The sequence below is a fragment of the Cupressus sempervirens genome, chromosome 10 (assembly GCF_028749045.1).
Source record: "Cupressus sempervirens isolate cs-2001-9-10 chromosome 10, ASM2874904v1, whole genome shotgun sequence".
Classification (NCBI taxonomy): domain Eukaryota; kingdom Viridiplantae; phylum Streptophyta; class Pinopsida; order Cupressales; family Cupressaceae; genus Cupressus; species Cupressus sempervirens.
In genome coordinates, this window is record NC_143127.1 from 835,146,885 (window position 1) to 835,171,985 (window position 25,101).

Consider the following 25,101-nt stretch of genomic DNA (forward strand, 5'->3'; position numbering starts at 1 on the left):
TTAGCTTATGTAAAAGATAGCTATTTTTTCAAGTGTTAGTTGCATTCCTTACAACATGTTCAACTTTAGAGTCATTTTTTCCTCATTTATTTTTAGTGATTCTTTTTTCCTCTACATCTAATATGCTTGGTATAAGCTGCTTCAGAGTTTTCCCATAGATGTCTTTGATAGTTTGCATGGAAAATTCCCATCTTGGCTTGATCTTATTCATCAAAATTTTAGGGAGCTGAGAGGTAAGCTTGTTTGGTGAGTATTTCCACTTACTCATTTTGTCCATCACTAGGTTTTCAATCTACTTCTTTTCTTCCTCAATCCTAGTTTCATATTTTAATGCCTTAAAATTTGTTATACCTACTCCTTATAGTTCTTTTAGTCTATCTTGGAAGGAGGGTGGAGGTTTTCTGAATATAATGTCTTCTCCTTCCTTCTTAGTTTTCTTCCTTGATCTCCTGGTAAACACAAAAGTGGATGGCTTGGTTGGCTTGGTAATAATTACCTTGCCCTTCGTCCTTAATTGTTCTTCTTCCTTAGATTCTTCCTCATCCTTTGCTTCCTCATCCTTTTCTTCCTTGTCATATTCTTGCTCATCCTCACCTTTTTCCTTGGTTAACAAAAGAGTACAACTTCTTTTAGCTTAGCAATTATTTTCTTTCCTTTGTTAACTACCTGAAGGAGTTTTATTTCTAGTTCTATCCTGGCTTTTGCTTCATCATATGTACCAAAATATGCAGCCTTAGGATCAACTGGTTCATTAACAAGTGCCTCAATGATATCTTTTGTTTCATCAATATTAACCTCATATACAAGAGGTTTTACCCATGCAATTCTAGGCCTAACTACCTAAATGTATACTTTCTCACTATCCACCATGAAACATATATCATCTTTATAATATTCAACAAGTTTCTTAGGGATTCGGTATCTATTGTTCATTTTCTCCTTGAAAGCATCAATATAGTTATCCATAATACTATTATAGTTCTCATCCATCTTAGCAATATACTCATTGATCTAATAAAATACAGGCACATTTTTTCTCCAAACAACAGTGCCTTTTGAATGGATGAATTTTTTAACAAAAAAGAATAGACATGTTAACAGGGAGCCAAACTCACATGGATTATTCTTTGATGTCTTGATGCTTTCCATATTCTTGTTGAACTATTTTAATAGTAGCTCAACAAGGTTGAAAGATATATTATTCTTCACTACCTTGTATGTGAGGTCAACTACTTCACATGATACATTGTTTAACTTGCTTGAGCTATAAATCTTGTGTGCAATAATATGGATTCCAAATTTCAACTCCATATTTGTGACACTATTAATCTTCATTCCTCTATCATCCCATTCTGTAAAGGCTTTCTTTTTAAGTTCATCCTAACATAGGTTTTTGGTTGTCTTAGCTTTGGTCAACATTGGGAGACCAATAATTTGATGAATCATCTTCTTTGTGATCAATACTATTTGCTCCAACCACAACTGTCCATTATGCACTTGACTAAGGATAAACCTAATTTAGTTTACTTGAAATTCACGGGGCATGTGAGGGATGTGTGTTAACCCTTTAGATTTCAGGTGTTGGTGTTTGGGTTTTAAAACTCCAATTACACATAGTTTATCTGGGGAATCATCCATTTCTAAAGTGCCAATCTCTTGAATAACACATATAAAGTGAGTGCAAATATCATTGATCAATAGTAGCTTTGGAGGGATTTGAGACTGCACTCCACTCGGATCTAGAATTTTGGTGATTGCAGGAGTGAGCTTGAAGCATGGTGCCTTCCATTCTACTCCACGAACCAACATATCTGATCCTCTCTTTGCCTTGTTGTTGCTAGATGCCATTTTCACTCGGTAGGGTTTGAGAGAATTTGAAATCTTTCACTATCAATTAGCTCAAATTGATTGGATACTCTGAAGATCGCACTTCACAATAGCTCTCGAGAATTTCAAGGTAAGAATGACTTCAATTCCATTCCTTTTAACAAATTTTTGCAATAAATGTTTAGTATGAAAGATAGATTGATTGACATCATGTTGACAGTCTATCATCCACTTCTTTGTGTTTGTTCCACTGGGACTGAAAAATCCCAATTCAAACTTGCCATTCTCGGAGATTAGGGTCTGATTTCTAGTGAGTGAAGCCCCCCATGGAACTGTAACTCCGCCACATTCCCCTGCTACTGAACTGCAGTAGTGCTCTGCAATAATTACAGTAATTGCTAGGAAAAAATACTTCTTCCCCATTTCAATAAGTATGGCGTTCGTATCTCTCTTAACAATCGTAACGAATTTAAATAGAAAATAAGCAGGCGACCAAATTAGTAACATGGCAGACGCGGTCCAGTCAATCTCGCGGAAGTTCAGAAATTTCACTTCCTGTAGCCAATAGCCAATAATTCCAAACATTGAACTACAAGAAAATTAGATACCGCCTGACTAAAATCTACATTACGCGATAAGTTTTTTCCGTATTTCTCTTCCTAATTTAGAAAATGCTAATGCTCCTTCGTATAAGATGCTCCTAGTCCACCATAACAGGATTCTATGCTAATGTGCCATTCCATTATTGGAAAAAAATAACATTTTAGTATTGAAGTGCGAGAACATGGTAACTCTAAAACGTCGATTAAGTGTGAAGTCAATAAGTCACCGGTTCGACCAGGAGAGTACGAGGAAACAAATAAAACAAGAAGATTTTAAGGCGTAGATATGACACTAGTGGTCTCTCTCGACAGGGAATCAAATAAGGAAAAGATTTGACAGGACATTAGACAGCTTTAAGGTCTTTCTATGAATAATTAGCCCGTAGGCGTTTCTCATACGAAGTGCAGGGCCTGGTTTTTACAACCAATGGTCGAAATTCTTGGAGAAGGTTGGGCAACCATTCAATAAATCGGAACCATTCAGCATGCATTCACCATTACCCTCAACCACTCACATTAGGATAGGTATGGACATCAATTGTTTTCTGCCGAGCATATTGACTTCTGCGGCAGTACTGCACGTGTTCAGACATCATAGAATTGCTCCTGCACGCCACAAAGGAGTGTCTCGTAGTATATCTTGGTCATCACAACCACATTTTCTGCTTTTTTCGGTAGAATTAATTTACGCTGATGTTTTGATCACCACGTTTCTATGAAATGTATGATTGTCTACGTTATCACTCCGCTTTGAGATGTAAACCTGCGTCGTATGTTCAGCGGGGCGAAATCTGTATCAATGACTTGAATATCGTTCTTATTTGATCTGGCAACGCATTAAGATCTTTGAATGATGTATTCAGAAGGGCACCGGCCGGGCCCCTCCACTCCATGCCTTCCACCCAATGGCATACATGTCCCCATGCGTCATGTGGAATATCAGCAACATCTTCGTACTTCTGACAGGTTTTATCATTTTCAATTAATAAAAAAGTGCCTAAAATGTTTCATTTATACTTGTTTTATTCCCCAAATTTAATATATTCTAATTATGTTATCTCTTATTAATTTGAAAAAATTGAAAATTGAAAACTATTATATTTTTAATTTGTTTTAGAAAATATGTGTAAATAGAATGGTAAAATTCGTTATTTTCAAATCAATAAATGTTTTTTTTTTTTAAATTTTAATTAGTAAAAGAAATTTAATTATTTAAATTATGAAGAAACGGCGAAAAATTCAATTTATTTAGTTAGCGATTGTAAATGAAAATAAAAATTAAGTATTTAAAAATATTTTTATTTTAAAGTCATTCTTATGTATATTTATTTAATCTTTTATTTACGATATATTTAATAATATAATTATTAGTTATAAAGAATTAATTATATAGTAATTAAGTTATTTAATTATAAAGAATTGAGGAAAACATAATTTATTTAATCAATGAATTTAAAATGAAGAGTTGAATATTTGAATTATAGAAAAATAAAAAATAAAAAAAATGATATTAATCAATTGTTAAGAAATAAAAATTAAGTACTTAAAAATTTTTTTTTTTAATTTTAAAGTCTTTCTTATGTATATTTACTTAATCTTTTATTTATAATATATTTAATAATTTAATTTTTAATAGAAATTAATTAATTAAATTATAAAGAATTGAGGAAAACATAATTTATTTAATTAAGGAATTTAAAATGAAGAGTTGAATATTTGAATTGTAGAAAAATAAAAAATAAATAAATGATATTAATCAATTGTTAAGAAAATATAGAGAGAATAGAGAGGAAAAATGTGAGCTCAATTCACTTATTAATTATTGTTATCTAAGGTCTATTATATTCAAACCCAACCCATCTAACATCAACATTTACTTAATAAACAAATTGTGTATAAATGATTTAATTAATTAAGACATCTATATTCATGAGGTGATAATATTAGATAGTCTCTTTCGTCTAGCTTTGAAGGAAGATTTGTTTTTGTATAGCTTGATATATCATGTGTAAAACTGCAAATTGTATTCATACACTTTCCTCTTGGATAGACATCTTGTCTAACTCTGTGATGTCAACATTTGCTTTTACCATTGATTAATGTACAACATTCGTTAATCTAGCAGTACGACATTCAAGAAGTTAATTGACTGGGATAGTTGCAACTAAGACAAGTGATAGGTTCTTACATTAAATCACCCTAGCTAAATAGCCTTAAAAATGCATGTGAAGATTCTTTTGAATTTACTAATTAATTTAAAAAACTACTGACTTTTAAATTAATTAATAATTTTTTGAATTTATTAATTAATTTAAAAAACCATTGTGACTTTTAAATTAATTAATAAATTAAATCAAAGGGATTTCTACAATAAAGTTTTTAAATTTTAATCAAAATGATAGTAAAGATCGAAAGGGCAAGGGCAGTAGCTAACAAGTCAAAAATTTGTATGTGTCACAGAAAGATTATGTTTTTTAAAACTATAGCTGCTCACAAAGAATGTTTTAATTGTTTTGGAAACTTATTCATTCTCTCATGATTTCTGTTAAGTATCAAAATGGGTAATCATTTAATAGTCTAATATTTTATTGAAAAAAATTATATTTAATAGAGTATTAAGAATTATTTTGCTTGTAAGATATTAAAATTAACCTAAAAATTGAAAAAAGATTGCCTTTTAATTTTTAATTTTTTTTCCAACTTACTTATTCAAAATTAGACTAGTTTTTTTCCTCTTTCAATTTTAATCTATAACCTATAGATATATTATATATGTATTTTTTAATCATTTTGAATTTTTTTGTTACAAACTACTTTAGTTTTTACTAAAGTAATATACTTTTAATAATGACTTGTCATGCCTATCCTTCAATTCTTTTCCTTTAATTTTTAAATTCAAGAGTCAAAATAATCTAGATATAAAAATGTTTAATGTCAAAATAATCTTAATATTTATTCAATTTTAAAAACTATTATTTTGATCAAAAGTTATGGATATTAGTTGTGTACAAGGTTTTGGTTGTCTAAATTTCTATACTAGTCCAATTTTCAAAAATCATTTAAAATTAAATAAAATTTATTTAAACTATTTTAAGATATATAAGTATTAATAATGACTTTAAGTAAAAATATAAATATATTAAAAAAAATTGAAATATAAATTTTAAAAGTATTTTTTTCTTTAAAAAAATATTTTTCAAATATTTGTTTCAAAATGTCTTATATAGAAAATAATCTCTAAAATTAATTTAAATATTTTATTTTATTATATTACTCTTATATAATTCATCAATTGATGAATTGTTTTTCAACAAAAGTTAGATTTTAAATAATACATATTTATATAATTAGATGAATATAATAATAATATCAGTAGTAGTATTTTTGATATATTTAGATAGTAGCTAGAAAGGGGGGTCGACCCTATGGTACATAGGGTTTGAGACCAGTCTATAGTTACCCCCTACTATCTAACCAATCCCTTTTGTAGACATCAAAAAAATCAAAAAAATCATAACATTTAACCCCTTAGCATTATCCTTCAAAATATCAATATCTTCTATAATACCCCTAACATATATACTATGCCAAAAAATAATCTAGCAACCAAGATTGCAAGCAACTCTTATAAAATGATTATTATCCAACAAAATAAAAAATGCCACCAAGGGCATATAGTTCATAGATAACCATAACATTAAACATAATAAAACAAAAAAAAAGCATGTGGGCTAACTACCCTCCTTCTCCTCCATGTCATCCTCCTCCCTAGCTGATTTTTCCACCTCCTCCTTAATAGGTTTCTCCAGTAGATTCTTGAACCAATCATCTACTAGGAAGTTGTAGAGGGAGTAGGTGGTCTCACTCTCTTTTCCCTAGTCCTTCTCATCCTTGTTCACTTGTAAAAACTAGACAACGGTGGCTTTCGAGTGCATGACTTTCACTGAGAACTCCACGAGGGTTTCAACCTTTTGGCATTGGCATCCTAATTATCAGCTAGGTCATGCATCAAATTCTCCAACGTATCCAACAAAGTTTTTCTTTGATCCTTCCCATGGTTATGACACCCCTTCTTCCCCCCACCCTTAGTAATATCCTTCATTGGGAATGTGATACCTTCCCCTAAGCTTTTATTTAGGGACGAGTTGGCTTCTAGGGTGTCCAAAATGTAGGAAGGGCTTGGAACCTCCTTACCCACTGACCTAGGGTGCATTACCTTCCTCTTTCTTCTCATGGATCTCCTTTCACTCTATGCAGACTCAGAATTCACGTCCTATTTTGGGGGTATCTTAAATTTTTCCATTTTAAGCCTTTTGTTGGACCTTCTTGCAACTTTATTACTTCGTCAAGTATTAGTATCAAAGTCAGTTTAATAATGATGTTTTTCCTATTACTCAATGGTTTTTGGTCTACCTTATTCAAGGTAAAACCAAGGTTAGTGTCTATGGAAACTTGGGAAGTAATGGTGGAAAGAGGGTTAACAAGAAGAGGTGAGTTGAGGCCAAGTTGGGACTTGTAAAGTTTAAACATGAAAGCCTATTGCAAAATATAAAAGGCTCTTCTTTCCTTCCTCTTTGTCTAACATTAAACACAATATCCTTCACCAAATGCAATATAAGGCGTGGAAAGGAAATTAGATCATGGATCCTAAAATGTTTTAGAATCAAAGAGTGGTAAGAATACAATACCTACAACTAATCTTTGAGGGTTATGTAGTGCATAATGGCATAGCATACAATTTACCAAGGTTTGGGAGGTCTTCCCTCAAGAAACCACCCCTCATGTGAACAAGATCATCCTTAGGGTGGAAGAATTTTACCAAGCTCATTTCATCAAAAACCCTAGCTTGCTTATGCCAACTCCTCCTATCAAGAGATAACCCACCAAGTATCATGACAAGCTTCTCCATCATTTTGAACACCACCCCATCAATCTACACCTTCTTATTATTCAATTTATTGATGAATTGTAGGGACACATGCTTGTCATACCCTTCAATGTCATTCATGAATGACAAAAAACCACCTTCCCGCAGATAAACCCATGCTACTTGACTATCCCTAGTAGAATATTCAATCTTATGCAATCAATGTGCTCTATGACACCCATTTTTTCACCAAGTTCAATTACCAAATCCTCAATTTGTTCTAACATCTACTTCTTGTACTATAGAACTTAAAAGTTAGGTTCATTTAAAGATATAATGCTAGCAATGAACCTAAGAAAGCAATTGATTCTCATCATAAAATAACAAGGCTTCACATTTTCCAATCCCCCTCTAGCTTGAGCATGTCTGAATAGCACAAGTTTTCCATCAAAGTTAACCATTACTAGTTGTTAATTGAGTGAGGCATAAGGGAATTGCCATTATTATAATTCACAACTCATGTCTTTGGTAGTTTTATCATTTTGACTAAATCTGCATGGATCGTCCTCTCGTGATAGTAATTAATTCTTATAGTAAGGGAACCCCAAATTGAAATAAATACAAAATCTTTCCAAATATTCCTGACTCTATATTTTTTAACTCTTGGGTTCTCCTGCCCACCTGGATCCACATCAATAAGCCATTTGTTGTACTTCATTAAACTGCACCACAAAGAACATGTTCACTTTCCACCATCATTTATGTGGATGGTGGGGTTTTGGCTAACATCATCTCATTCCTTTATTCCTTCCACATTATGACCAACTTTGGTCAGCTCATCTGCAACTACATTGCCTTCCTGATATATGTACTCCATTTGGACTTCAAGCAACCCATTCAATAGGCTACATATTTTCTTTATTGTCACTTTTATCTTCTAGGTACAGTTTCCATCTTTTTCCTTCACAACATTGGCGATTAATATCAAATCCCCCTCAATACCTAGTCTATTAATTCTTCTAGCTCTCTCTATCCTCATTCCCCATAGTAGGGCCAAGGCTTTCATGACATTAATTGATCCCCCCATAGTTCCCAACATAGGAAACTACCACCTTTCTACTATTATCCTGAACAATAGCTCTAGCCATAGTCCTCCCAAAAATGGCTGAACCATTGAAGTTGAGTTTCAACCAATCTTTTGGTGGGGTGCCAAACTACTCTAATCCACCATCAACTTTAGAGTTATCAAATCTTACCACCTTCAGACTTAAATCCCAAGAATTATCCCATCTCATATCTTGGTCCCTTAGGGGGTTTGACTTAGGGGGGATGTTCTAGTGCCTAATCCCACTACATTCTTTGAATAGCTTGATCACATATTGAGCCACCCCCACACTAGGAGAAACCTTGTCTCGAATTATAGAATTATTCTATTCCTTCCAAATTTTCTAGGACACATAAGGGGGGATGACTCTCTGAAAGGTTTTGAGGTCTGGATGATTAGAGGGGCCACTCTATTAACAAACTAATGAAGCTTCTCATTGAAGCACCACTAAATCTCCCACATAGAGAAAATCTCCCTCCAAACCTCCATAGCAAAGGGATAATGTATGAGGAGGTTTTGAATGGATTTCACTGCATTATAAAATAACACACATCAGTTAGCTAGCTAGAATCCTCTCCTTTGCAAATATCAATGGTGAGGATTGCATTGTGTAGAGCCATCCACGAAAATAAATTTATTTTTGGTAGCATCCAGGGGTGCCAAACATCTTTCCATTCCCTTGATGCTTCACCACCCTAAAGACAACAAGCATAAGAAAATGTCACCATGAACTACCCAGAGGGGGTAAGTTTCCATATGAAAGAATCATACAATGGGACAAAGGGGATACAACAATTCTGCAACATCTCCTGAAGCTCCATAATTAGCCTCATTCTAGGACTCTCCTTATTGTAAAATCTCTTCCATTTCCTCTCAAGGGTAATGTAGTTTCAAACTACAGTATCATATTGCCTGGTACAGGAATCTCATAGAGTTTGGAACTTGGTATTCATGAGGAGGCCAACTTGTTGCCAATGATCCTCCCAAGATTTGACATTTTTCCCATTCCCCAACAACCAGTGAGCACCTTTGTTCAAAATTTTGTTGGTTTACATAATATAGCTCTAAAGTTTTTATCACTTGGGGAGAGTCATGGTCCAAAGATGTTGGTGTAGTGATTTTCCACTTAGATACTTAGCCCTAACAATACTACACCAACTACTCAGAGAGCTCATCAGTTTCTATCCACCCTTAGCGAGGAGGGCCTTATTCAAATGCCCAATTCTTCGAATGTTCAGTGCCTTCTAGGGACTTAGGTTGACATACTTTCTACCAGCTAAATAAACTTATTATGTTCTTATTCCCCATTCTAGACCATAGAGAATTTCTTTGAATTTTTTCAATAATCTCTTTATATCTACCTGGGAGTTTAAACAGTAAAAGGAAGTACACATGGATGCCCTATAAGGAGGCTAAGAGAAGCTGAATTTTCCCCACACTACTCCAAATTTTTCCTTTCTAGCCCATAAGGTTCCTTTGTATGCGTTCCACTAGCTCATTCTAGCATTTCAAGGACTCTTCTCTTATTATGAGAGGGAGACCAAGATAGGTATTTGGTAAACTTGCATTCTGAAATTCTAGAATTTTGATATGTTTCCTCCTCAGATCCTTGTTTGTATTAAAAAATTACCCTTTTCTTGTTTTATAATTTATACATTGTCCCGATACCATCTCATACTAGTTAATAAGGGTCTTCCAAGCTCTAGCTTCATGGATAGAAGATAGGCCAAATCGGAAGGTGCCATTGAAAAATTGTTAGATTGCATGTAGGGGGATAGAGGAAGTAGGTTTAATGCCTTTTATCTTGCCAATACCTACTAGGGCCTTTAAGTTTCTTCCCATTACCTTTGCTACAATGATGTGTCCCCTTTTCTAAGCCCTTGACAGGAGGTGAAAAATCTACTTGGGGCCCCATTCACTAGGACCAATAACTAGAGGGTATTAGTTGTAGCCATGATAATACTAAAAAACTTCTCTTTGAATCATAACTTGGTTATAATATCAAATAACAATTCCCTCCTTATCTTATCATAGGATTTATAAATTTCAACTTTGAGAGCCATACTTGGGTTCCCCCACCTCTCCATGGAATGTAACACCTCATGAGTGGTGATGACCACATCCACAATCTGTCTGGCCGGGAAAATCCATTCTGGTATGGACCTATAAACTTATTAAGTAGGGCCTTAATATAGTTCACCATTCCCTTAAAGACGATATTATAAATCCTGTTGCATAGGCTTATGGGTCTAGATTCCTTGGGATGTCTTGTTCCCTCTTTATTTGATATTGACTCTATGAAAGTCTTGTTAAGTTCCTCTGGCAGATTTCCCATTCACACAAAGTCACCAATAGCATGACAAATATCATACTTGATGATATCCCAGAATTCCTAAACAATATATAGTGGGAAACCCATCTGGTCCTAGGGCTTTGAACTGGTTCATACTAAACACAACTTTTCTCACTTCTTCATCCATAGCCTTGTCAATCAGGGCATTGTTCATCTATTCATCCATAACCAAGTTCATGATCCTTAAAATATTCTCTTGAGTGTTAATCCTAATTCAAATTGGTGGGGTGTGTAGATCTCCTAAAAACATTTAGTCACCTAGTCCTCTATCCCATCCTCCTTTGATATTTCCTAGCCATTGTTGTCCACCAATAGATTGATGGTGTTTCACTTTTTTCTATTTGATGTCAATCTATAGAAGAAGGAAATGTTCCTATTTCCCTCCTCCTACCATTACACTCTAGATAATTATTTCTATTTATCTCCCTTTCTAACAAAACTTTCCACTTACTTTGACATTCCTTTTCCTCATTTTGATGATTCATAAAAGAATTACCCCTTGCCAGATTGGTTTGGAGGGACTCTAACTTCTTCTCTATCATCTTCATTTCCTTAAAGATGTAACTAAATGGAGAATTTCTCTATCCTTTGATCTCTTTGCTTATTCTTCCAAGTTTCCTAGCAACATGAAACATTGCAAAACCTTGGATAGGCATGTTTCACCATTGGGAAATGTGCTCTCTAAACTCTGGGTGAGAGTGTCACATTATCATGTACTAGAAGGTTCTTCACATATTTAACTGGTTCTTTCTTCCATGAGAAAAACAACATGGAGTGATTAGAGATGGTCCTTAGGTAGGCATTTAAGGAGCTATGTGGGAGAATGTCCCAACCCGCTAAGATAAGAGCACAATTAAGCCTACCCTAAACCAAATTGTTACCTAATCTATTATTTGACCAGGTGAAATGGGTTCCTTGGAGATCAATATCTATCAAATCATTTCTCACTAGGAATCTTGCTATGTCATTGATACTCTTAGACAAGTCCTCTAGCCCAGCCAATTATTACTAATGAATACAAAGGGGTGTTAGAATCTCCCATACAGAAAATGTTTTCATGCCTCATGGTATCAACAATTTTATTGCCTCTTCCTCGACCAAAATCTTCCCATTACAGGTTTTAGGGGCATAGAATTTAAATAAATTCCAGTTCCAAGTTTTGGCAATGAAAGTTACCACCATAAAATAAGGGCTTAGAAAAATCTCTCTACCCACCGCTCTGTCTAGATTCCAAAGAATCACAATGCCTCCCAAAACACCTATTGCAACACTATAAGAGAACTTAGCTATTGGCCTTATATATTCAACAACTCTACAGAACACCTACTCCATCATTTTTACTTCCTACAAAAGCATCATGTCAATCTTAAGTTCCACAATCTTTTGTTTAACTTCATACTAATTCCTGGGGTTGTTCGACCCTCTCACATTCTAGGATATTATCTTCATCTTCTATGTGTTTGCATCTTGACCATAGTCTTGTATTTCCCTTGTTCTATATCTTTTGTTGTCTCCTTTTGTCAAAGGTTCTTAGTTGGGATTGTTGTCCCAATATCAGCATTGTTACCACCCCTTAACCTCCTCTTGGGGACAACTCGTCCATCCCTATCCACAATGTCAATATTAGATACATTTTGGGTGGGGAAATGGATTTTGATAATGCTTCGTAGTGAAACCATTAGAGCTCCATACCTAAAAAGTAAGATATGCCGCATTAATGGGGAGATTTTACAGGGTTCTATGGCCTTAGACCACCCCTTCCCATTTAGGAGGTTCAAAAAAAATTTGCTTTACCGCCAACAAGCAAGGTGACCTGCTTAATCTATAATGCATCAATCTCCCATTCTTCAAGTTCATAATTTATATCGCCCTCTTCCATAGTAGTATTGGTAGCAATCTCCCTCTCTTCTAAGTTAGTAGTATCATGTATCTCTAGGGCCCTCTCCATCTCCATTTCCTTGGTTCGTTCTTCATCGTTCTAAAAGACCCTCTACCTTTTAGTAGAAGAATGTGCTACTACTAGCTCCGCGATCTTTGATGGTTCCACATTGGCCTGGTCCTTTGCATTTCTAGTCTTCAAGAATTCTATCACAACTACTCTAGGTGAAGAGACTTTCTCTTTAAGTTTCTCATTCTTCCTATAGTCCACAACCAAATGGCCAAAAATATTGTATTTTTAGCAAAAGTATGCAACATTTTCATATAAGATTGGTTGTGACCCAGCACCCCATTTCTATTTTAGATCCACTATAGTCAGCAGAAATTTATTCATCCCTAAATTTACACATATCTTAGAAAAACATAGCTTAGCCTTAGAGCTAGTGGTTAAGTCAACCTTAATGAAGTGTCTAAAGGCATCTCTAATCCATTTGAACACTCTCATCCCAATATTCTAAACGAAGCTCGGGTAATCTGACCTAAATAAGTGCCCAACTGAATAAGTCCCAGTTAGGGTAGAAACCCAATTTCCATTTAGCAAGCATCAACAAATGGTTTCCATAGTGCCAAGAGCTTGCCAGGTCAGTGTTCCAGTGTGTTTTAGTTGTGAATCTAAATAGGAAGAGGGAGCCTACCATCACTAAGACTATTACTATTCTAGATGTACTCCATCTAGAAGAGAACAATTTCCTAAACATGTCCACATTAGGCCTGAAAGAAAAAAATTTACCAACAAGGCTTATAGAGAGTCTCAAGAAAATCAAATCAACTTCAAAATCCAAGATAAAAATCTCTAGCCCTTTAATGCCTGAAATGACCATTGGTTTTTCCCTAGGCGCGACATGAATATTGGATCTGACAACCACCTCCAACCAGTTTGGTTGGAGGGGATCAATTCTCATGTGACTCATATCATTTGTGGGTCCCTTAGAGGCTAGGGTCCCATACATTGCAACTCATAAGGGACTACAAGTTCCATAGCTAGGTTAAGACCCCAAGTAGAATAAGACCCTTCTTAGGCATTCTTAGCGGGGGGTGAGAGGACTCCATCCCACTGAGAACTATGAAGACATGCATTGAAGTTGTTGGTAGACTCAAAGGTAGGAAGTTGTAGAGCTATTACACTTAAGCGTATGTTAACATATTAGTGGTAGTATTATTAATGAATTATGTATTAATATTTTCTTTAAATAATACTTGTATTATTATATATACTATTTTAAAAATAATTTCATTTATTTATTTTTTAACATATTATAAATCACACTACTCCATATTTGTTTTTACAATACTACTTTAATACAAATTAAATATAATTTATTATTTTATTAATTAAATTTTAAAATATATCTATTTATGTATTTTTAAAAAATATAATTCTATGTTACTATTTTTCATATATTCACTTTAAATTTTTCTTAATAAATAGTTTTTAATGTTCAATACTAAGTATTTTGTAACAACAGGTTTTTATTTTTTATTTTTTAATCTTATATAATATATCTACATAATATAGATTAAAAGTGAAAGAAGAAACAAACTAGTCTAATATTGATTATATAATAATTTCTTTTAAAAATAAAAAAAACACATTTATGTATTTTTACATTATTTAATAGTGTCATAATTAAAAAAATATTTAATAATTTGTTTAATTTTTTGAAAAATTATCTAATTATGATATAAAGATAAATTAAACTTGATTATATATCTACTCACTTAAAAAAATATATACTTTACTTTTATTAAGATAAAATTAATGACTATTTAAAAATTAACTCATTTTCATACTTATAAAAGTTCATTATATTTTCTAAGTGAGAGAGTTAATAAATTTCTTAAACAATCTAAAATATTCTTTATGAGCCACTATATTTAAAAATAATAATCTTTAAGCATTTGATAACCTATAATGGGTCCTGCACATGGTACATTTTTAAGTTTTCAAATATTTTTTGACTGCATTTATAATGGATGTGTATAGTAAATAATTGTGGCATGCATGATCATAGCAAGAATGAGGAACTAGGTAGTGCAAATTTTTTGCCAATTACCCAATGCCAAGGGAAATGACTATCCTGTGAATTCTTTAAACATGGCTTGGATGCCTATTCCCATATGCATCCATGTCCCTTGTGCCTTAGTAATTGTAACTCAATTTTACTATCCCAGTAGAATATGGTTGTGAGAATAGTGCAAAAATCCAAAAAGTGAAAAGCCAAGTATTATCTATTCAACTAGTTTTCATATATATTATTGAATTCTTAAAATACATACATATATAATGGTATTGATTTATCATTTATTAAAAAATAGAAATGATTTATCATTTTTTATTTGTAGTGGGGAAATAAAAATATTCTGTACCAAAAAGCACAAAAGTTTTTCAAATATCCTATTTTGTATAGTTGTATTTTTATTATAATATAATTAAATAAAATTTAAATTATTTTTAAATTGAATTAAATATATATAACTAATGTTGAATTATATTTTCTTAAAATTTTATTTTTAGTTTTATTTTTAATGAAATGTGTATCAATAGAAAAATAATACATTAATAATTTTTTAAAATTTCATAAATTCAACTACAAAACATATAGAATAGTTTTGTGGAATGCACTATAAGAAATTTCATCATTAAACTAAGATTTAATATTTTGTAATTATTTTAAAGATAATAAAATTTAAAACCATTTTTTAAATAATTAATTTAAATTATAACACTCTAAAGTTATAACTTGTGTAACTAAAATCTTGTGATACTAAAATCTTGTGATTGATTTATTGCAAATTTTCAATCCTTTTAATTAGAGTAATCATTCTATAATATTGAAATCATTAGCAATAATGTAATCACAGTGCATAAAAATAATGATGAAAGAGTGTAAGGTTTTAATTCTTTGCCTTTACATTTTTAAAATTAAATATGAAACACTAAAAAGGATCGTAGATGCCAAAAATAATTTAGTCTTCATCAAATGAAATACAAGAGAGTAATCATTCTACATTATTCATTTCATTGCCCTTTCCCAAGAGTTTTATTTTATTTTATGTACTTTTATGCTCTAAATTTTAATTTCCAGTTTCCTTTACCAAAGAATTTTGCAACTCTCTTGCATTTATTTATGCTTGAATTTATTTTTTCCCTTTACATTGCCTAAGAATTTTTCTACTATGTATTAATGATCTGAATTGGTTTTCTATTACCTTTACTGAAAAAATGTTTGCTTGATTGTGTCTATTTGAGCTTTATATTATTTTTCCTTTACCCATTCCTATAATTTTTTAGATTTTTGGGTGGTTTATAGTGGCCTTCATAGGTCAAGTTCTTTACATTCTTGAGAGAAGAGAAACTTCCAATTCAAGGCTAACTTTTTTCCATGACAAAGACATTAAATGAGAGAAAATAAACCTAGGAGAAATTGATGTCATCTATGATACATTCTTATCTAGCAAATTTTCATGCTTGATATTTATTTTCACCAAAAATTTGTTTGAGTGTTAGGTTGTAGTGGGGAGTAAAATGGTTGAAGAAGAAGCCAAATATGCAACCCACTTTTTTTATTTTGAATATTCTTTCTATTTATGATTTTTTACATTATCCCATATATAATTTGAATTTAGTTCTAAACATCATAAGATAATTAGTATATTTAAATTTTAAATTTATGTAAAAGTGATTTCAACTTCTTTTTCCAGATTAAGATTAGATAGGAGAGGCTCATGATATCATAATGTTGCAATGGGAAGAGCTTCAGATTTTCTGTCTCTATAACAACTCTATCTTTCTTCCATTGTGAAGTGATGTGAATGATTACACTAGAATGTATGTTTCTTAGCAGGATTACTAGTAGAGGGTATCTATAGCAAGAAAAATAAATTATTAAGACATACAAGAAAAAAGAAAAGTGGAGGATGCATTAGTTGAATTGCTTGAGAAGTTATTTACAATTGTAGTAGTATAACAAACATCTTTCTTCAAAGTCATAATTTATGGACAAAACTAAGTTACTTTTGTATCATAACACCAATTCCTCAATGTATTAAATGATTTGTGATTTTGGAGATAATTTTATTTATTTATATTTTATAAATAGTGAATTATGAGTAAATGACTTATCTTTTTTCAGTTAATTTCATTTGTTTACATTTTTTGAATATTTAATTGTGAGTAGTGAGTTTGAGGTTGAGAAAATTGTTGGAAGTTGAGCATAGCATTTTCAATCCATCACGTTTGTAAATTTTATTTAGATGAAAAAAGTATCAAGTGGATCATTTATATTTATTTAGTTATGAGTTTTATATATTGATGAATTCCATGATTAATGTGCTTGGTCAAACCACTACTCAAAACCTATCAAGTAATCTGAATTCTTTGTTTTTGTATGTGTCAATTATATGCAAGAGTATTAAGTTGACCATTCATACTCATGGGGGATGGGTTTTAACAAACCACTATTCAATAAATTTCTTTGGGTTGAAGTAGTACAAGTACCTTTCTATAAAGTCCAAGTACTTCACTTTTGTGAGTGCCATGCATATGCAAGAAGAACTTGCTCCAAATCAAAATAATATTAGTATTTGAAAAGAAAAATAAAAACAATTATTAGATAAGTATTAGTGACATTTAATTTTAAATTTAATGTTCTATTTAAATCATATCACATTGAATAACTTATCTATTTATAGATTTTTATTGGAGTAAAGAACTAATAAACTAGAGATCTTGACGACTTCTTGGGAATGTGTGTAGATCATGTCTAGGAAGGCATAGGTTATTTGTTGAATTTGAAGTCAACATGTGTCACTTCTATATTATTCATTTAATTAGAAATAATGTAATCATAGTATATCAAAATAATGATAAAAGAGTGTAAGGTTTTAATTCTTCAACATTATATTTTTTAAACTACATATGAAACAATGCAAAGATCATAGATGACAAATCTAATTTAGTCTTCATCAAATGAAATACAAAATGTTACTCAACTCAATCAGCTAGAACACGTATGCTTGCCCAATTTTTCTAAGGATTATTACTCAACTAGAGATAATATCCATTGCAAATTGCATAAAATTTCAAAATTTTCTTATGCCAAGGAAATAAAATGGATCAACCACTAGTTATACATGCACATCTATACTAAATGAAAATAAATTCTAAATATGGAATAATGTGGCCTCTAGAGAGTAGCCATAATGCTTACAAATTTTAACTCAAGTTGAGAAGATGTCAATTGTAGGAATAAGTCCTATCCTTCAAGTTACTTAAGCAAGAGGTGGCCCACTATAATATAGAGCACACACATTATGTTTTCCTCAAGACATTTCTATATCTACAACATTCTTGCTAAGAATGATAGATGGCTTTGACATTATTATAGTTAATAGAAAATACATCAGAAATCAACAATACAACTTCTATGCTAGTAGAAGTTGTGTTTGTGAATCACCAAAATATAAAATATGCAATGATCCATATTAGACAGATGTACAAGTAGATGACTCTACATTGTCATCTTTTTCCCTTTAACCAAAAAAATTCTTAAATCTTTTATACTCAACCATTTTAAGTCAAGATAATCCTAGAATATCCCTTGTTCATAGTGAAGTGATAAAATATGATCCATTAGAGGAAATCATATCTAGAAATTTATTTGTACCAAACCTACCACTTCAGGCAGAGATTTGGAAAAATCCACATCTTTACTACAACTAGAGTAAGGATGAAAAATCCAATCATTCAATGCCTGAAATTTTTTGCATCTCCCATCAATGAATATACAACAAAAGTCCACAAGGAAAAGACACATTCAAATGACAATGTATAAAAGATTTCAAGCTACATGAACATGCTCACCACTTTCTTTGATAGTTTGACCAACACTCCCAATTTAGGTACTTCATAACTCAAGAGACAACATCAATATTTATTAGAAAATATCTTGGTGGTTCTATTCATATATCACTTGTATGCATGTACCAAATATTAAAGGACTTGCCCAATGACAAGCTTGTTGAGCAACTCATTCTATTCAACTCATCAATTTGTGGTAGATAACCATTCTAAAAATAGTAAAGAGGGAGATTTTTGACATATTCATACAAATTAGACATTCTTCCCTCTTTCTCATTCTTATTATAGAAGATCCCAAATGGCCAGACTTTCGTAAGACCATGTTGTCCATAGAATTGACACACCCCAATGTAGCAAGCATATAGAGACTACAAAGAAAATTCAAAATCCATAACTTGCATCACTCTACATGCACCATATATTTACATCAATTATTATGAAACTTTATAAAAGTAATGATCATGAAACTTATAATGAGACTTCATGAAAACAATAGTTCTAACATTTGTAAAATTCTATTTTATGCAAAGAATATTAAAGTGTGATTGGTAGTTATTTAAATTATATATACATGCGCACGCGTGCACACACACACACACAGAGCATGGTCTCTCTCTCTCTCTCTCTCTCTCTCTCTCTCTCTCTCACACACACACACACACACACACACACACACACACACACACACACACACACACACACACACACACACACACACACACACACACAAACACACACACACACTTGTAGATTATAATTAAAAAAAAACCTATATGGTTTAAAAGTTTTTATGTACATAAAATTGTATATTGTAAAAAAATAAAACTTATATATTACAAAAATTTCTATTGCATTTTTTATATAATTTTGTAATCATTTTCTAGTATGGTAGAACAAGAAAAGAGGGTAGAATAAGTGTAGTCAATTAAAATGATTTAGAAATGGTCTTAACACAATTAAATCTAAAATTAACAAGAGTCGTTATTATGAACTTTAAAATGCATATATCTAAAAAATATGTATTTATAACTAGCTTATATTTATTTATTTAGATAATATCTAAATTAAATATGCTGATCGATTTGTTGTTTGAGGCGCCTATTATATCTTTTACTTGAATATGATTGAAGATTGGTGCGTCTAAAAGATATCAATCATTGTATTTAATATAGATATTATTTGAATAAATATATATAAGCTAAGAGTAGCCACACACATGATATACATGTATCATAACTATAATTTTTATATACAAGATTATTGACAATACTTTGTTGATTACTAAATAGAAATACATATTAATAAAAAAAATGTATTTAAAGATTATATATTTTTCATCATTTTTTGGACTAGGGTATTTCAACAATATTTTATTTTTTTTATTAATTGGAAACATATTATATGTTAATTATACTAAAAAATTTGCATATTTAGGTATAATTCAGTTTAACTTGGAGGACATATATAGTAATTAAAATTATAATATTTTCAATATCATAATTTAAATTTTTATTTACATTTTACTTACCAAAAATATATATTTTTCATAATTGCTTATATATTCAAGGACATATATAAGTCAAATTATAATATTTTTGAATACCATTATCTAGAATCTAAACTAAATCTTTAATTTTGATCATTTTTAAGAATATGCTATTAAACCATTTACACAAATCACAATCATCAATATAAACCATTACATAAGGATTGGAGTTGAAGCAAAATTAATTTAAATGACATATGTAATAGTTCATAATTAACCTTATGAATTGTTTGCTTTAAAAAAGTTGGAATAGTTGTACAACCACTACTACATCGGAGACCATTTTTCGACCATTGAAGGTCAAAATTTTGACTCATTTTTCCACCACACTTCGACCAACGTCGACCAACTCATTGGTCAAAATTTTTTCGGTTGAAATTTTGACCAACTGACTAGTTGGTCAAAATTTTGACCAACATATTGGTCGAAAAACATTCACAGCCATGGTGCAAACTCTGTCTGGAACTGGTCAAAATTTCGACCACTGAAGGTGGAAAATGTTAACAAGAAAGGTAGAAATTTTGACCATTGAAGGTAGAAAATGTTGACCAAGAAAGGTAGAAATTTTGACCATTGAAGGTAGAAAATGTTGACCAAGAAAGTTAGAAAATTCGACGAATAAAGGTAAAAAATTTTGTCCATTGAAACTGGAAATTTCGACCAATGAAGGTCGAAAGTTTTGACCAATGAAGGTAGAAATTTCTACCAATGAAGGTCAAAAAGTTTGACCATTGAAGGTAGAAATTTGTACCAATGCCTGGGTAAATTTTTTTTTCATGCATTCTATAAAATAGTTCACATGCCTTGCATATGATATGACACTTTGCATGCATCATACACTCTCATCCGACTGATGATGGATTAGGGAGAGTGATCTAAAACAATGATGCTAAAAAACACAATCAAATCCAAAATAAACTTGCATTACAAATGGATTGTGGAAATCTGATATTGTTGATTACTTAAACATGCATATATGTTTAAGTTGTGATTGTCCTGGTAGACATGCATGCAAAATCAACAATATTAGATTTCCATAATCCATTTGTAATGCAAGTTCATTTTAGATTTGATTGTGTGTTTTTTAGCATCAACGTTTCAGATCACTCTCTGTAATCCATCATTAGTTGAATGAGAGAGTGCAGGATGCATGCAAAATGTCATATCATATGCAAGGCATGTGAACTGTTTTATAGAATACCTAAAAAATATCGATAGCAACTAATCAAACTGTCGTAAACACCTACAATAACTAATATGCTTGTTCATTAATATGCCTGATACAATAAACAAACTTGGCAACTATGCACAACAAGTTATACGCTAAAGAGATTTGACATGGACTGTCCACTCTAATTTGTGGAAGCTCCCTTGATAGTGAATTTGAAATATCTATAGGTAACTCCAAAATTAAGTTGTGGGATCATATTAATGGTTGTTAGTAAAAATTTTCTCTTGAATAGGGTTGTGAGGATATTTTGTCAACATTTGGTTCCTAATTTACTCAAGAATTGGGGTCTGATAATATTTTCTTACAAATTGTTTATTTTACAATGGAGTTTTATCTTCTATTTTATTCCTAACTAATAGAAGTTTATCTGACCCTGAGACGATCAAATCCACTTGATAAATGTTAATCTCTCTTTAAGTTTTGTACTATTTTCTATATTAGGAATAAGTCAATTCTTGAACTATCTACGACTATTGATTGCCTTGTGTTTCTTTTTATTCCTGTCAGAGCCTTCATTCAACTCTATCTACCCTACTTGTCATTCCAAAACTTAAGGATTTATAATTTTTTCTCTATACACATTATCTGCCATCAAACTAGTATGTTTAATGTCCATTTTCCCATTCTCAATTTTTGTAATTTCCCTTTTTATTGATATTGGTAGAATCATGGTTGAGCCCCATGGTGCTGCTGATATCATATCAAGTGGTTGTGGATTCCCTTCAGGAGTAGTAATTCCATTTATTGGTACCAGAGTTTGTGATGGTAAAAATGGTGCCAAATGCTTCTTTACTCCTATAGGCCCCATACCAGAATGTAGAATGTAGAATGTCTTGTAAAGATTGAGATGGCATACATCCACTCCAATTCAACTCGAGCTACTTAGTCCAACCTGCACATTCATGTTTGCACCATCCATGTACACTTGACTATCATTGTCATGAATGATTTAACATATCTTATTTAATACCCTCCTCATACACACCATGCATTGAAGGATAGGTAATCATAAGTGCTACAAGGTTTCCTTATTTTCCTCTACATCCTTCATTTTCTTTAGCAACAGTTTAGAAAACAAAAATTTTCATTCCACACACTGTAGAACTTGCAGGATTCATTCCATGAGTTGAGACCAGTAATGATAGAAGTTTTGATGACCATCTCCCCTTGCTTAACGATAAGCATATAACCTTTACAATATCAAGGAATGGAGCATCCTCAATATTAACAGTGCCTAATTTCTTTAATCCACTAATAAATGCTCCCGCCAAACCATGTACACATTCTACATTTTTTTTCAATCCTGCCAGACCATGATAGATTGCATACATAGAAGATATATTATAATTAATGCTTGTATCATGTAGATATTTCTAGTGGCATTATCTTGCCTGATGTGTTGCTCCCTTCTCTACATTTCCATCCTTAGCACAGGATTCCTATGGGAATCCACATTAACTCCAATAATCCTCCCAGGCATCATTCATTTTTACTCTTAAGATGTAACCAAGCAATATAAATGAGGGGCCCCCATAGTCCAGGGGGACAACAAATCTTTGAGAAGACCCAAAGATGATATCCACCCCAAAATTCCTCAGGAGGCTTTAGTATTGTTAGTGTAGAAAAATCAGAGGCCATGACAACCTTCACACCATTAGCATGAACATTCTTAACAAAATAAGAGTAATCAATAACTTCCCTCTCTATCCTAGGGTGCTGAACAAGCACCCCACAAACATCCTTGGAACTATAATCAAAGTACTTTAGATCATATTTCATGACATTCAACCCCAACCAACCTACCCTTATATGGCACACATCAAATGTCTAAGGATGAGAGTTACTGAAAATGATAGAAGTCTTCTTATTATCTTTGGTTATATCATTACATATCACAATAGCCTCAAAACTAGTAGTGGCCTCATCTGAAAGAAAATCATTTGACACGGGAGCCCAGTAAGATCTAATATCATGTTCTAGTGATTCAGAAAAGATTCTAGTATATCATGGAAACCATGTTAGGAGGGGACAAGGGACGATGATGGGGCTGAAACCTACAATAAATTATACTCTAGTAAAAGTATTAACTTGTTACAAATAGGGATGCACTTGCATTTAGACACAATGCCTAGAGCTCACTGCTCAATTAAAAAAATGTCTTACTGCCTTACATATATGGACAACAACTCATAGTTCACAAAGTGCTTGATATCATCCTCTTCATGCATGTTCAATTTCATTGAAGCTCATTGGATTCCACTCATTCTTGTTAGATGAACAAGATCATCGATGTATGGCTTGCATCCACACACACACCACACACACTTCAGTCATAAAAGATTACATTCATTCATATAATTCATCAACCTTGTAGAAGAAAACAAGGAAATGATTAAAAATATGAAAACATTAGGCAAATGAATAAATTACAACCTTTATCTAATGGCTTCAATAGAGACTTAAAGCAGGTCATCTCCAAACCAATTTAAGTTCTCTTTATACAATTCAATTGGGAGACTATCTGCTGCTGGGGTCTTTTCATCATTCAGCTTTTGAATTGCATTTACTGTTTCTTATTCTGATACAGTTTAAATATTAATTATTTTTGCAATATCATCTGTAATCTTACTGTGAATTATATTTTTTCTTAGATCTCTTGCACTATGTCCTTGAAATGAGAAAAGTATCTTATAGAAAAATGAAAGTTCTTCTCTATCTCTTTAAGATCACTTAGCAATTTATTATCAACTCATATATAGTCAACTTTTTCTCAGACATTCTTAACTTCCATACATTTGAAGAAGAGTTTTGAACTCTTATCGCCATTGTTAAGTCAATTTATTTTGGCTCTTACTCTTAATCCTTGTATATTTTTAGCATGTAGATTTCTCAATAATTTTTTTGCTATGATTAACTCCTCATTCAATTTTGAGTTATTGGGGTCATTTGAATCTTCTTCTCTAGTTTGAACAAATCTTTTTGAAGGTCATTTTCTGTTTTCCTATTGTCTAAGGCTGTTCTTTTGTCCAATAGTTTGAAATATAGTGGCCAAATTTTTATTGTTGACATTCCATATTTTAATTGCATTTTTATCTTATAACGTCCATCTATTAATTTCCCTGGTGGTAAAGATTGGGTAATTGCAATCATCTTTTAGTAAATTGGTGCTTTGAAGGAATTTATCTTGCTTTTCATTGTCCTAATGTTGATCATTAGATATATGAATCTAATAGTAGCAATAATGATGATCAGATAAAGAACAAGGGGTAACCTTGACACTACATTCATGACAGTTTGATCAAAGCTAAAAAAATCTTTATTGCAATAAAATATATCCAATCTATAGTATATCATTATACTCACTTTTTGGCAATTACACCCAGTAAACCAATTATTTTGGTTTTCTTTTCTATATCCTTCAAGAGGATTGAACAGGTTGAGCTTAATTTTCATTTTATTCTATTAACAGTTTTCATTTCCTTTGCACTTATCTCACTTTCTATAGATTTGTCCTCCCTACTCTCAAACATGTTAAAGTTAGCTCCCACAATCCAAGGGATGTATTGAAGCCCATATATCCATTTCCACAGCTCATTTCTCTCGTAATGTGCAATGGGAGAATAAATTGAGCACCACACAAACTTTTTATTGTCTTCTTCAATAACAATCTAGACAACCATATTGTAAGGAGAGATGTAATGTCTGATTGCAAATGGTACCCATTTGTTTGATGTTTTCATATTGCAAAGGTGTGAGTGGTGGTGTAGGTAAT

The 25,101-nt window shown here is 31.9% G+C and overlaps 1 pseudogene; it reads right to left on the bottom strand.

The window, feature by feature from the left end:
* Positions 1-1,899: 1,899 nt before the first annotated feature.
* On the bottom strand, positions 1,900-23,302 carry LOC149536576 (glycine dehydrogenase (decarboxylating), mitochondrial-like; annotated as a pseudogene).
* Positions 23,303-25,101: the final 1,799 nt, after the last annotated feature.